This window comes from Arachis hypogaea, chromosome 5, assembly GCF_003086295.3.
Source record: "Arachis hypogaea cultivar Tifrunner chromosome 5, arahy.Tifrunner.gnm2.J5K5, whole genome shotgun sequence".
In the NCBI taxonomy this organism is placed as follows: Eukaryota; Viridiplantae; Streptophyta; class Magnoliopsida; order Fabales; family Fabaceae; genus Arachis; species Arachis hypogaea.
In genome coordinates, this window is record NC_092040.1 from 83,102,852 (window position 1) to 83,115,624 (window position 12,773).

The following is a 12,773-nucleotide window of genomic DNA, read 5'->3' on the forward strand; positions in this document are numbered from 1 at the left end:
GTTTCCAGAATCGAGCATCATATGTATATTCTATGATGGTCTGTCTGAGTTATCCAAGATGTCATTGAACCACTCTGCTGGTGGATCTCTTCATCTGAAAATGCCTGCAGAAGCCTAGGAACTCATTGAAATGTACACTTCTGAAAGAAATCCTGTGAATAATGCGATGACTCAGAAGAAAGGAGTTCTTGGGATTGATACTCTGAATGCCATACTGGCTCAGAACAAAATATTGACTTAGCAAGTCAATATGATTTTTCAGAATCTGACTAGATTGCAAGCTGCATCCGGCAGTTAACGTTGGGATTTTTGCTAGTAAAGAATTTTACAAAAGTATAGTTGCATTGTGAGTATAGATTCTAAACCAAAAGAAAATCCCTTCGTACAAACGTTTTAGTTGTCACAAGTAACAAAACCCAATAAATTTATAAACCAAAGTATTCAAACCTCAGGTCGTCTTCTCAAGGAATTGCAAGGAAGTATGATTTATTATTGGTTATGGAAAACAGTGTGTGGGTTTGAAAAAGGTTTTAAGCAAGAGAAATAGTTTGTAAGAATTAATAAATTAATAACTAATAAAACTCCTGGCAAAGTATGAAAACTGGAAGTCATATCCCAGTTGTCCTTATCAATTGTGATGAGAATTGGATTATTTTTCTCCCACTAAGTTAACCTCTAACTATGAAGGTAAGTTAAGTGGACGGAATAAGTTTGATTCCTCAGATCCTAGTCTTTCCTTGGGAAAGGCTAGAGTTAGTGGAACTCAAGTTAATTCTTGAAGAATTCCAACTTTCAGTCAACAATGAGTTTGACAACTCAAGAGTTACCAATTAATCAACCAAGGCCAAAAGAGAAGGAAATCTACTTGAATAAAAATGCCTTCAGATGGGAAGCAACAGTAACATAAATAAAAGAAAGAAATCTTAAATCTAAAATACCTCAATTGCATTAATAAAATAAAATCAATCCAATCATGAAGAGTCATAAGCCAAATAGGCAACATCAATAATCAAATAATAAGAGGAGTTGAAATAAAAAGATATTGAACCTGATAGAAAGGTGAGATAAAAATATTCCTAAGTTCTAAAAATCCTAATCCTAATCCTAAGAGAGAGGAGAGAGCCTCTCTCACTAAAAACTACATCTAAATCCTAAAGAGTGTGTATTCTCTATATGCCTTCATGAATGGGTAGATTCCTCCATTTATAATCCTTCAATATGTGTTCTCTGGGTTTGGATCTAGGCCAGAAACAGCCAAGAAATCCCTGATTGTGAAATCTAGTCCGTACAGGTCACGGCAAAGTGACGCGAAGGCGTCATCCACGCGTTTGCGTGGAATGAGATTCGCATATGCAACGCATCCGCGTGGAGCGCGCGTTTGCATCACCTATCTGTACGTTCACAATGGTGAATTATATATCAAATTGAAGCCCCGGACATTAGCTTTCCGATGCAAGTGAAACCGCATCATTTGGACCTCTGTAGCTCAAGTTATGACCGTTTGAGTGCGAAGAGGTCAGGCTGGACAGCTTAGCAATTTCTTCAATTTATTGTATTCCTTCCACCTTTGCATGCCTTCTTTCCATCCTATGAGTCATTCTTGCCCTGTAATCTCTGAAATCACTTAACACACATATCACGGCATCAAATGATAATAAGAGAGGATTAAACATAGCAAAATTAAAGCCTAAAGAAGCATGTTTTCAATCATAGCACAGAATCAGGAAGGAAAATGTAAAACATGCAAATCATATGAATAAGTGGGTAAAGAGTTGATAAAACCACTCAATTGAGCACAAGACAAACCATAAGATAGTGTTTTATCAACCTCCCCACACTTAAATATTAGCATGTCCTCATGCTAAGCTCAAGAGAAGCTATAAAGAAGCGAAGAGGAATGATAGAAAGTATGCAATGCAACCTATCTATGTGAAAGCAACTACATGCAAAATGTTTCTACCTACTTGGTTAAAAGTAAATAAGTTCTCCAAGACAAACATGAATCAAATTCCACTAATTCAAATTACACAATAAAAGATAAGTAAACTTGTAAGAAGATAGCTCATAAAAGCAGGGAACATAGAATCAAGCGTTGAACCCTCACTGGTAGTGTATATCACTCTAGTCTCTCAAGTGTATAGGGTACTTCACTCTAATCTTCTCTAATCATGCTTTCTAAACTTTGTTCTTCAGCTAACCAATCAACAAATATTTAGTATACCAATGCAAACATCATGAGGTCTTTTCAAGGTTGTAATGGGGCTGAGTAAAGGTGAGGATGTATATATAAGGCTAAGTGAGCTAACAAAGTGAATCCTTGATTAGTATAAGATCTCACCTAACATATACATACTTTATACAATTTAAAATGATTTATCTAGCTACCCAAATTTTTCCACTTTTGTATTACATGCTCATGTATCAAACTTATTTTTGAATTTTGTCCCATGTGCATTGATTCTTTTTATTTTGCATTCGGGGTAATATATATTTTTTTTTGTATCCCCTTATTTAATTTCTTAATAATATTTTTTTCTCTTTTTTTTTGTCAATGCACATGGTAATTTAATTATTTTGATTTCATATGAGCATGCTTCCTAAATTTTCAAATAACTTATTCAATTTAATTCCCTTTTTTCCTATCATCCCATGTTCCCATAAAATTTCGTACACTTAAATTATACACAATATCTATCTTAAGCTAACCAAGGATTCAACTTGGGATTTTTAATTTGTTTTTCTGCTTAAGGCTAGTAATGTGGTTATAAAATAAAAGGGGATTAAAAAGCTCAAGGTGGCTGACAAGGGTGACATAAAAGGGTAGGCTTTATTTGGGATAAGTGAGTTAATAATCAAATATGGCCTCAATCATATGCAAGCATGTAAATATACTAAACAATGGACATATAGACTGAAACAAAGTAAAGATTGCAATCATAGAGAAGAAAATACAAAAGAATAAAATATTTATGGTTAAATAATGTAACCATGTAATTAGGCTCAAAGTCTCACAGGTTGTGTGTTCTTTGGCTAAAAAAACCATGTTCCAAATACAACTTCAAATAAATTTAACACATAGAAAATTTTATTTTTTTATTTTTTAATTTAATTTAGTGAAATTTTTCAAAAATAGGGTCTTAAAAAGAAACTTATTCTTTTTCAACCAAGTAGTGCTTAAATGCAAACAATCAACTACACATGCAATCTATTATGCAATGCAACAATGAACAAACAAAGAAAATAGAATATTGGTATTGAGAAGAGAATAACTAACCCGTGGAGATCGGTATCGACCTCCCTACACTTAAAGATTGCACCGTCCTCGGTGCATGCTGAGATGTGCAGGTGGATGGGGGTTGTGGTTCCTCAGCTGGTGCTCTTTTGTTCCTTTCCTTGCCGGTGGTTTGGGAGTAGCTTTCTCTCTACCCTTCTTGGTGGCCATCCGGAAAAGGAAAAAAGAAAGTAACTTTTAAAGCTAAGGGTTAGAGCAAGGAAGAGAATGAGAAAGGTGGTAATCAATACAGAGGAATGGATAATGATGTGAACACATGGTCATGACTACATGTGGCAAATCAACAATTGAAATATAGGAAGTGCATGTGAAGACAGTCAAATGCCAGGTGTTTATTGGCATGCCGGCAAGGGCATGAGTAGCATAGATCAAGCATTCAATGTCCAAGTTAGATTACCAAGTCTTTCAAACTAACAACATATTTGTAATAACAATTATATTTAATTAATAAAATATAAAAAGAGTTTTGTGAAAAGCAAGCATTTAGAGTAGTAGAATAATATAAAAGTAGTGCACAATGCCATATGGGCATTTTCACAAATACATAGCATACATGGTAAATAAGGTATTGAAAGTATTAAATTGAACATGCAAGTAACCCTATAAAAATAATATATAATTGTCAAACAGTTCCTTTTAATAATCCACAAGCAAAGTATGGAAAATAATGACCCAAATAAATTTCCAAAACCAACATAAAAATGCATGAAAATAAAAAAGAAAGGAGAAAGAAGGAAGAAGAAAGAAGGAAGAAGGAGGAAGGGGGAAGGAAGAAATAAGAAAGGAAAAGAAAAAGTAGGATTTGGGGAAGAAAAAGATAAGATATCTCGGCAGATTAAGATAAGCTGTGCGCCGCTGGTGACGCGGACGTGTGAGTGACGCGTTCGCGCGGATAGCGCTTCTATGAAATGACGCGGACGCGTCATCCACGCGGTCGCGTGGATCGATTTGTTTCATTAGCGCGAGGGCAGCCTCGCGGTCGCACAACTCTCTGTTAGAATTCATATTGCCAAATCTTTGGGTGATGCGGTCGCGTGGATGGCCTATATTTGAAAAGGGCACGGACGCGTGGGGTACGCCTTCGCATGAGTGGGCTTGTGCTTCCAGCATGGATCCAGCCTCATTCTAGCCCAACTTACTACCACACACCCATTTACGTCGATTCCATAGAGCCACGCGTTCGCGTGGTTGACGCGGACGCGTGGGAGAAGTTTTTCCCACATGACGTGGATGCGTCAGCGACGTGGTCACGTGGATCAATTTGTGCCAAAGGCACGCCTCCAGCCATGCTTTCACGTGACTCTCTGTTCAATTTGTTTTCTTCCCAATGCACCTATGACGCGGACACGTCGGTGACGCTGTTGCGTCGAGTGCGATTTTTTTTACAGTATGCAGAATGAGAAATGCAATGAATGTCATGCAAAAATTCAGGTTCAAACAAAATTCAAAAACAAGAGCAAAATAGAGGGGGAACGATCATACCATGGTGGGTTGTCTCCCACCTAGCACTTTTACTAGCGAACGCGTGATCTGGATATAAGCGTAAAGATCCAACGCCCATAAAGTTGGGCTTGAATCGTGCGGCTATTGTACGTTTAGCACAAAATAACCCACGCGTACGCGTCCCTGACGCGAACGCATCACTTACACAACCCCCATCCCACGCGAAAGCGTGAGCGACGCGATCGTGTCGCGCGGATATTATGACCACCAAACCAACAGAGAGTTGTGCTAAAACAACGCTGGAATCATGCGTCTAGCACAAATACCAGCGATGCGTTCACGTGCTTCACGCGACCGCGTCACCTATCTTATACCCAACCCACACAATTGCGTCGACCACGCTTTCGCGTCAACCCTATTTCACCCTACTCACGCGATCGCATCCTCCACGCGTTCGCATGGATTCGCGATCACTAACCCTATGTCACGCGAACCTTTACCCTGTCGTGTCCCCAAACCCCAACCCCATCCCTCTCTAACCTCTGTAACTCTCTCTCTACCACCCCGACCACCGCGCCGCCGCCAGATACCACCGCCAGACACCACCGCGACCACCACCCCCCTTCTCTCTTCTCTCTTCACTTCCTTCCATCCCCCCTTTCTCCCTCTCCTCCGTCACTGCACCACCACCGCCAGCCTCCGACCGGCACTGCCCCCTCTGCCGGCCACCACCCCAAACCGTCCCGCTCTCATCAGTCCCCAACACTCTCACCGTGACCAGCCTCCATCACGACCGGATCACCACCACCGTTTATCTCCATACGCTTATCTGAAATTCTCACCAATGAATTACATAAGTATCTCTATCTTTATTGTATGCTTTATTCATAAATCATCTATAACCATTTGAATCTGCCTGACTGAGATTTACAAGATGACCATAGCTTGCTTCATACTAACAATCTCCGTGGGATCGACCCTTACTCACGTAAGGTTTATTACTTGGACGACCCAGAGCACTTGCGGGTTAGTTGTGCGAAGTGGTGATAAAAAGTTGAGATTGCAATTGAGTGTACCATGTTGATGGCGCCATTGATGATCACAATTTCGTGCACCAAGTTTTTGGCGCCGTTGCTGGGGAATGTTTGAGTTTGGACAACTGACGGTTCATCTTGTTTCTTAGATTAGGTATTTTTCAGAATTTTTAAGAATGAATTCTAGTGTTTCAAGGTGGTGTTCTTATCATCACCAAAGCTGATTGATCTTCATCAATTTAGCTCTTGAATGCAATGTCCTGCTGAAGCTTGGCTAGCCATGTCTAATTCCTTTAAACTAAAGCTTTAGACTAACATTGCATGATTCCTGGAATTCTTATTAAAAGTTTTGATCCTCTTTATCTTCTTTTTCCACATAATTTTTGAAAAAACCAAAAAAATTACAAAATCATAAAAACCAAAAATATTTCCTGTTTGAGTCTAGTGTCTCATTTTAAGTTTGGTGTCAATTGCATGTTTCTGTTCTTCTTGCATTTTTCATGTGTCTTCATTGATCTTCAAGTTGTTCTTGATGATTTGCTTGCTCTGATCTTTAAATTCTCTTGTTTTGTGTGTTTTGTTGTTTCTCACATGCATTCTCAATTTGTTAGTGTCAATAGTATACAAACTTCTAAGTTTGGTGTCTTGCATGCATTGCTTGTTTGATTTTAGTTTTCCATGTTTAGCTGCATTTTGATTGCTCATTAAAAATCCAAAAAAATTTTAATTTGTGTCTTTTCAAGTCAATAATGCAGAGAATTGAAGATTCAGAACATACAGCAGAGGAATTACATAGAAAAAGCTGGGCGTTCAAAACGCCCAGTGAAGAAGGAAAACTGGCGTTTAAACGCCAGCCAGGGTACCTGGCTGGGCGTTTAACGCCCAAAAGGGTAGCATTTTGGGCGTTAAACGCCAGAATGGACACCATTCTGGGCGTTTAATGCCAGGATGGCACAAGAGGGAAGATTTTGTTTTCAATTCAAATTTTTTTCAAGTTTTCATAATTTTTCAAAATCAAATCTTTTTCAAATCATATATTTTCAATCATATATTTTCAAAATCAATTTCTTTCCATTTTCAAAAATACTTGCTAACAATTAATGATTTGATTCAACATTTCAAGTATGTTGCCTTTTCTGTTGAGAAAGGTTTAATGTTTGAATCATATCTTTTCTTGTTAGCCAAGTCATTGATTTTAAAAATCAAATCTTTTTAAATTGTTTTTCAATCATATCTTCTCAATCATATCTTTTTGAAACTATATCTTTTCAATCATATCTTTTTAATCACATCTTTTTTAAAATAAGTTTTCAATCATATCTTTTTGATTTCTAATTTCAAAATCTTTTTCAAAAATCACTTAATTTCTTTCCCACTTTTAGTTTTCAAAAATCATCAATCAATTTTCAAAATTCTTTTTCAAAATCTTTTAACTTATTTTCGAAAATTCTTTCCTTCTTCTCACATCCTAATTCTTCTAGCTCCTCCTTCTATTCCTCTGACACCTCAAGGAATCTCTATACTGTGACATAGAGGATTCCATATTTTCTTGTTCTCTTCTCTTTCATATGAGCAGGAGCAAGGGCAAAAGCATCCTTGTTGAGGCTGACCCTGAACCTGAAAGGACCTTGAAGCGAAAGCTAAGAGAAGCTAAAGCACAACTCTCTGTAGAGGACCTAGCAGAATTCTTCAAAGAAGAAGACATGGCAGCCGAAAACAACAACAATGCCAAGAATGCAAGGAAGGTGCTGGGTGACTTCACTGCACCTACTCCTAACTTCTATGGGAGACGCATCTCTATCCCTGCCATTGGAGCAAACAACTTTGAGCTTAAGCCTCAATTAGTTTCTCTAATGCAACAGAATTGCAAGTTCCATAGACTTCCTTTGGAAGATCCTCATCAGTTTTTAGCTGAATTCTTGCAAATCTGTGACACTGTCAAGACCAATGGGGTTGACCCTGAGGTCTATAAAATTATGCTATTCCCTTTTGCTGTAAGAGACAGAGCTAGGATATGGTTGGATTCACAACCTAAAGAAAGCCTGAACTCTTGGGAAAAGCTAGTCAATGCCTTCTTGGCAAAGTTCTTTCCATCTCAAAAATTGAGTAAGCTTAGAGTGGAAGTCCAAACCTTCAGACAGAAGGAAGGTGAATCCCTCTATGAAGCTTGGGAAAGATACAAACAATTGATCAGAAAGTGTCCTTCTGACATGCTTTTTGAGTGGAGCATCATAGATATCTTCTATGATGGTCTGTCTGAACTGTCCAAGATGTCATTGGATAGCTCTGCTGGAGGATCTCTTCATCTGAAGAAGACACCTGTAGAAGCTCAAGAACTCATTGAAATGGTTGCAAATAACTAATTCATGTACACTTCTGAAAGGAATCCTATGAACAATGGGACGAATTAGAAGAAAGGAGTTCTTGAGATTGATACTCTGAATGCCATATTGGCTCAGAACAAAATATTGACTCAGCAAGTCAATATGATTTCTCAAAGTCTGTTTGGAATGCAAGCTGCACCAAGCAGTACTAAGGATGCTTCATCTGAAAAAGAAGCTTATGATCCTGAGAACCCTTCAATGGAAGAGGTGAATTACATGGGAGAACCCTATGGAAACACCTATAATCCTTCATGGAGAAATTATCAAAATCTCTCATGGAAGGATCAACAGAGACCTCAACAAGGTTTCAACAACAATAATGGTGGAAGAAACAGGTTTAGCAATGGCAAGCCTTTTTCATCATCTTCTCAGCAACAGAGAGAGAATCCTAAGCAGAGCCACTCTGACTTAGAAACTATAGTCTCTGATCTAATCAAAACCACTCAAAGTTTCATGACTGAAACAAGGTCCTCCATTAGAAACTTGGAAGCACAAGTGGGTCAGCTGAGCAAGAAAGTTACTGAACTCCCTCCTAGTACTCTTCCAAGCAATACAGAAGAGAATCCAAAAGGAGAGTGCAAGGCCATTAACATGACCTACATGTCTGAATTTGGAGAGGAGGAAGAGGCAGTGAATACCACTGAGGAAGACCTCAATGGACGTTCACTGGCCTCCAATGAGTTCCCTAATGAGGAACCCTGGGAATCTGAGGATCACACTGAGACCATAGAGATTCCATTGGATTTACTTCTGCCATTCATGAGCTCTGATAAGTATTCTTCCTCTGAAGAGGATGAAGATGTCACTGAAGAGCAAGTTGATAAATACCTTGGAGCAATCATGAAGCTAAATGACAAGTTATTTGGTAATGAGACTTGGGAGGATGAACCCCCTTTGCTCACTAAAGAGCTGGATGACTTGTCTAGGCAGAAATTACCTCAAAAGAGACAAGACCCTGGAAAGTTCTCAATACCTTGTACAATAGGCACCATGACCTTCAAGAAGGCTCTGTGTGACCTAGGGTCAAGCATAAACCTCATGCCTCTCTCTGTAATGGAGAAGCTAGGGATCTTTGAGGTACAAGCTGCAAGAATCTCACTAGAGATGGAAGACAATTCAAGAAAACAAGCTTATGGACTTGTAGAGGATGTTCTGGTAAAAATTGAAGACCATTACATCCCTGCTAATTTCATAGTCCTAGAGACTGGAAAGTGCATGGATGAAACCATCATCCTTGGCAGACCCTTCCTAGCCACAGCAAAGGCTGTGATTGATGTTGACAGAGGAGAATTGATCATTCAAGTGAATGAAGAATCCTTTGTGTTTAAAGCTCAAGGATATCCCTCTGTAACCATGGAGAGGAAGCATGAAGAGCTTCTCTCAAAACAGAGTCAAACAGAGCCCCCACAGTCAAACTCTAAGTTCTGTGTTGGAAGGCCACAACCAAACTCTAAGTTTGGTGTTGAACCCCCACATTCAAACTCTAAATTTGGTGTTGGGAGGTTCCAACATTGCTCTGAGTATCTGTGAGGCTCCATGAGAGCCCACTATCAACCTACTGACATTAAAGAAGCGCTTGTTGGGAGGCAACCCAATGTTATATTTATCTATTTTCCTTTTGTTTTTTTTTATGTTTTCTACAGTTTGATGATCATGGGAAGTCACAAAATCAATTGAAAAAGCAAAAAATAAAATGAAAAACAGAAAGAAAAACAGCACACCCTGGAGGATAACTTGCTGGCGTTTAAACGCCAGTAAGGGCAGCAAATGGGCGTTTAACGCCCAGTCTGGCACCATTCGGGCGTTTAACGCCAGAAAGGGGCACCAGACTGGCGTTAAACGCCAGGAAAGGGTAAGAAGCTGGCGTTAAACGCCAGAAATGGGCACCAGCTCGGCGTTTAATGCCAGAATTGGCATAAAGAGCATTTTTGCTCGCCATTTGGTGTAGGGATGACTTTTCCTTGACACCTCAGGATCTGTGGACCCCACAGGATCCCCACCTACCCCACCACTCTCTCTCTTCTTCACCCATTCACCAATCACCTCAACACCTCTTCCCCAAAAACCCCTCACCTATCAAATCCCACTATTCTTCTCACCACTCACATCCATCCTTCATAAAACCTAACCTACCTCACCATTCAAATTCAAACCACTTTCCCTCCCAACCCACCCTCACATGACCGAACCTTACCCCTCTCTCCACCCCTATATAAACCCATCTTCACTCCTTCATTTTCACACAACCTAAACACCACTTCTCCCTTTTGGCCGAACCACAAAGCCTCTTCTATCTCCTCTATTTCTTCTTCTTCTACTCTCTTCTTTCTTCTTTTGCTCAAGGACGAGCAAAACTTCTAAGTTTGGTGTGGTAAAAGCATTGCTTTTTGTTTTTCCATAACCATTTATGGCACCTAAGGCCGGAGAAACCTCTAGAAAAAGGAAAGGGAAGGCAAAAGCTTCCTCCTCCGAGTCATGGGAGATGGAGAGATTCATCTCAAGGGTGCATCAAGACCACTTCTATGAAGTTGTGGCCATGAAAAAGGTGATCCCCGAGGTCCCTTTCAAACTCAAAAAGAGTGAATATCCGGAGATCCGACATGAGATCCGAAGAAGAGGTTGGGAAGTTCTTACCAACCCCATTCAACAAGTCAGAATCTTAATGGTTCAAGAGTTCTATGCCAATGCATGGATCACCAAGAACCATGATCAAAGTGTGAACTCGGACCCAAAGAATTGGCTTACAATGGTTCGGGGGAAATGCTTAGATTTTAGTCCGGAAAATGTAAGGTTGGCGTTCAACTTGCCCATGATGCAAGGAGATGAACACCCTTACACTAGAAGGGTGAACTTTGATCAAAGGTTGGACCAAGTCCTCATAGACACTTGTGAAGAGGGCGCTCAATGGAAGAGAGATTTGAGAGGGAAGCCGGTTCAACTGAGAAGGCATGACTTCAAGCCTGTGGCTAGAGGAAGGTTGGAGTTTATCCAACGCTCAATCATTACCACTAGCAACCGGTCCGAAGTTACTATAGACCGGGCTATCATGATTCATAGCATCATGATTGGAGAGGAAGTAGAAGTTCATGAGGTTATATCCCAAGAACTTTATAAGGTGGCGGACAAGTCCTCTACCTTGGCAAGGTTAGCCTTCCCTCACCTCATTTGTCATCTCTGTTATTCAGTTGGAATTGACAAAGAGGGAGACACCCTCATTGATGAGGACAAGCCCATCACTAAGAAAAGGATGGAGCAAACAAGAGATCCCACTCATCATGAAATCCCTGAGAGGCCTCAAGGGATGCACTTTCCTCCACAAAACTATTGGGAGCAAATCAACACCTCCCTAGGAGAATTCAGTTCCAACATGGGACAACTAAGGGTGGAGCACCAAGAACATTCCATCCTCCTCCATGAAATTAGAGAAGATCAAAGAATCATGAGAGAGGAGCAACAAAGGCAAGGAAGAGACATTGAGGAGCTCAAGCACTCCATAAGATCTTCAAGAGGAAAAACAAGCCGCCATCACTAAGGTGGACCCGTTATTTAATCTCCTTGTTCTTTAATTTCCTGTTTTTCGAATTTTTTATGCTTATGTTCATCTATGTTTGTGTCTTATGATCATTAGTGTATTAGTGTCTATGCCTTAAAGTTATGAATGTCCTATGAATCCATCACCTTTCTTAAATGAAAAATGTTCTTAGTTAGAAAAGAGAAGAATTGCATGAATTTTGAATTTTATAACAGATTAATTATTTTGATGTGGTGGCAATACTTTGACTTCTGAATGTATGCTTGAACAGTGCATATGTCTTTTGAATTTGTTGTTCATAAATGTTGGCTCTTGAAAGAATGATGAAAAAGGAGACATATTACTGAGGATCTGAAAAATCATAAAAATGATTCTTGAAGCAAGAACAAGCAGTAAATACAAAAAAAATGAAAAAAAAGAGAGAAAAGGAAAAAAAAATTAAGCTGTGATCCAAGGCAAAAAGAGTGTGCTTAAGAACCCTGGACACCTCTAATTGGGGACTCTAGCAAAGCTGAGTCACCATCTGAAAAGGTTCACCCAGTTATGTGTCTGTGGCATGTATGTATCCGGTGGTAATACTGGAAGACAGAGTGCTTTGGGCCACGGCCAAGACTCATAAAGAAGCTATGTTCAAGAATCATCATATTTAACTAGGAGAATCAATAACACTATTTGGATTCTGAGTTCCTAGAGAAGCCAATCATTCTGAATTTCAAAGGATAAAGTTGGATGCCAAAACTGTTCAGAGGCAAAAAGCTAAAGCCCCGCTCATCTAATTAATACTGATCTTCATAGATGTTTTTGGAGTTCATTGCATATTCTCTTCTTTTTATCTTATTTGATTTACAGTTGCTTGGGGACAAGCAACAATTTAAGTTTGGTGTTGTGATGAGCGGATAATTATACGCTTTTTGGCATTATTTTTAGTATGTTTTTAGTATGTTTTAGTTAGTTTTTATTATATTTTTATTAGTTTTTAGTTAAAATTCACTTTTCTGGACTTTACTATGAGTTTGTGTGTTTTTCTGTGATTTCATGTATTTTCTGGCTGAAATTGAGGGACCTGAGCAAAAATCTGATTCAGAGGC

General features: G+C 39.3%; 1 non-coding gene across 1 annotated transcript; it reads right to left on the reverse strand.

The window, feature by feature from the left end:
* Window positions 1-7,877: 7,877 nt before the first annotated feature.
* Window positions 7,878-7,985, reverse strand: LOC112804173 (small nucleolar RNA R71). Its single transcript, XR_003202793.1, has one exon. It is a non-coding gene; the product is annotated as a small nucleolar RNA R71 (small nucleolar RNA).
* Between the last annotated feature and the right edge of the window lie 4,788 nt (window positions 7,986-12,773).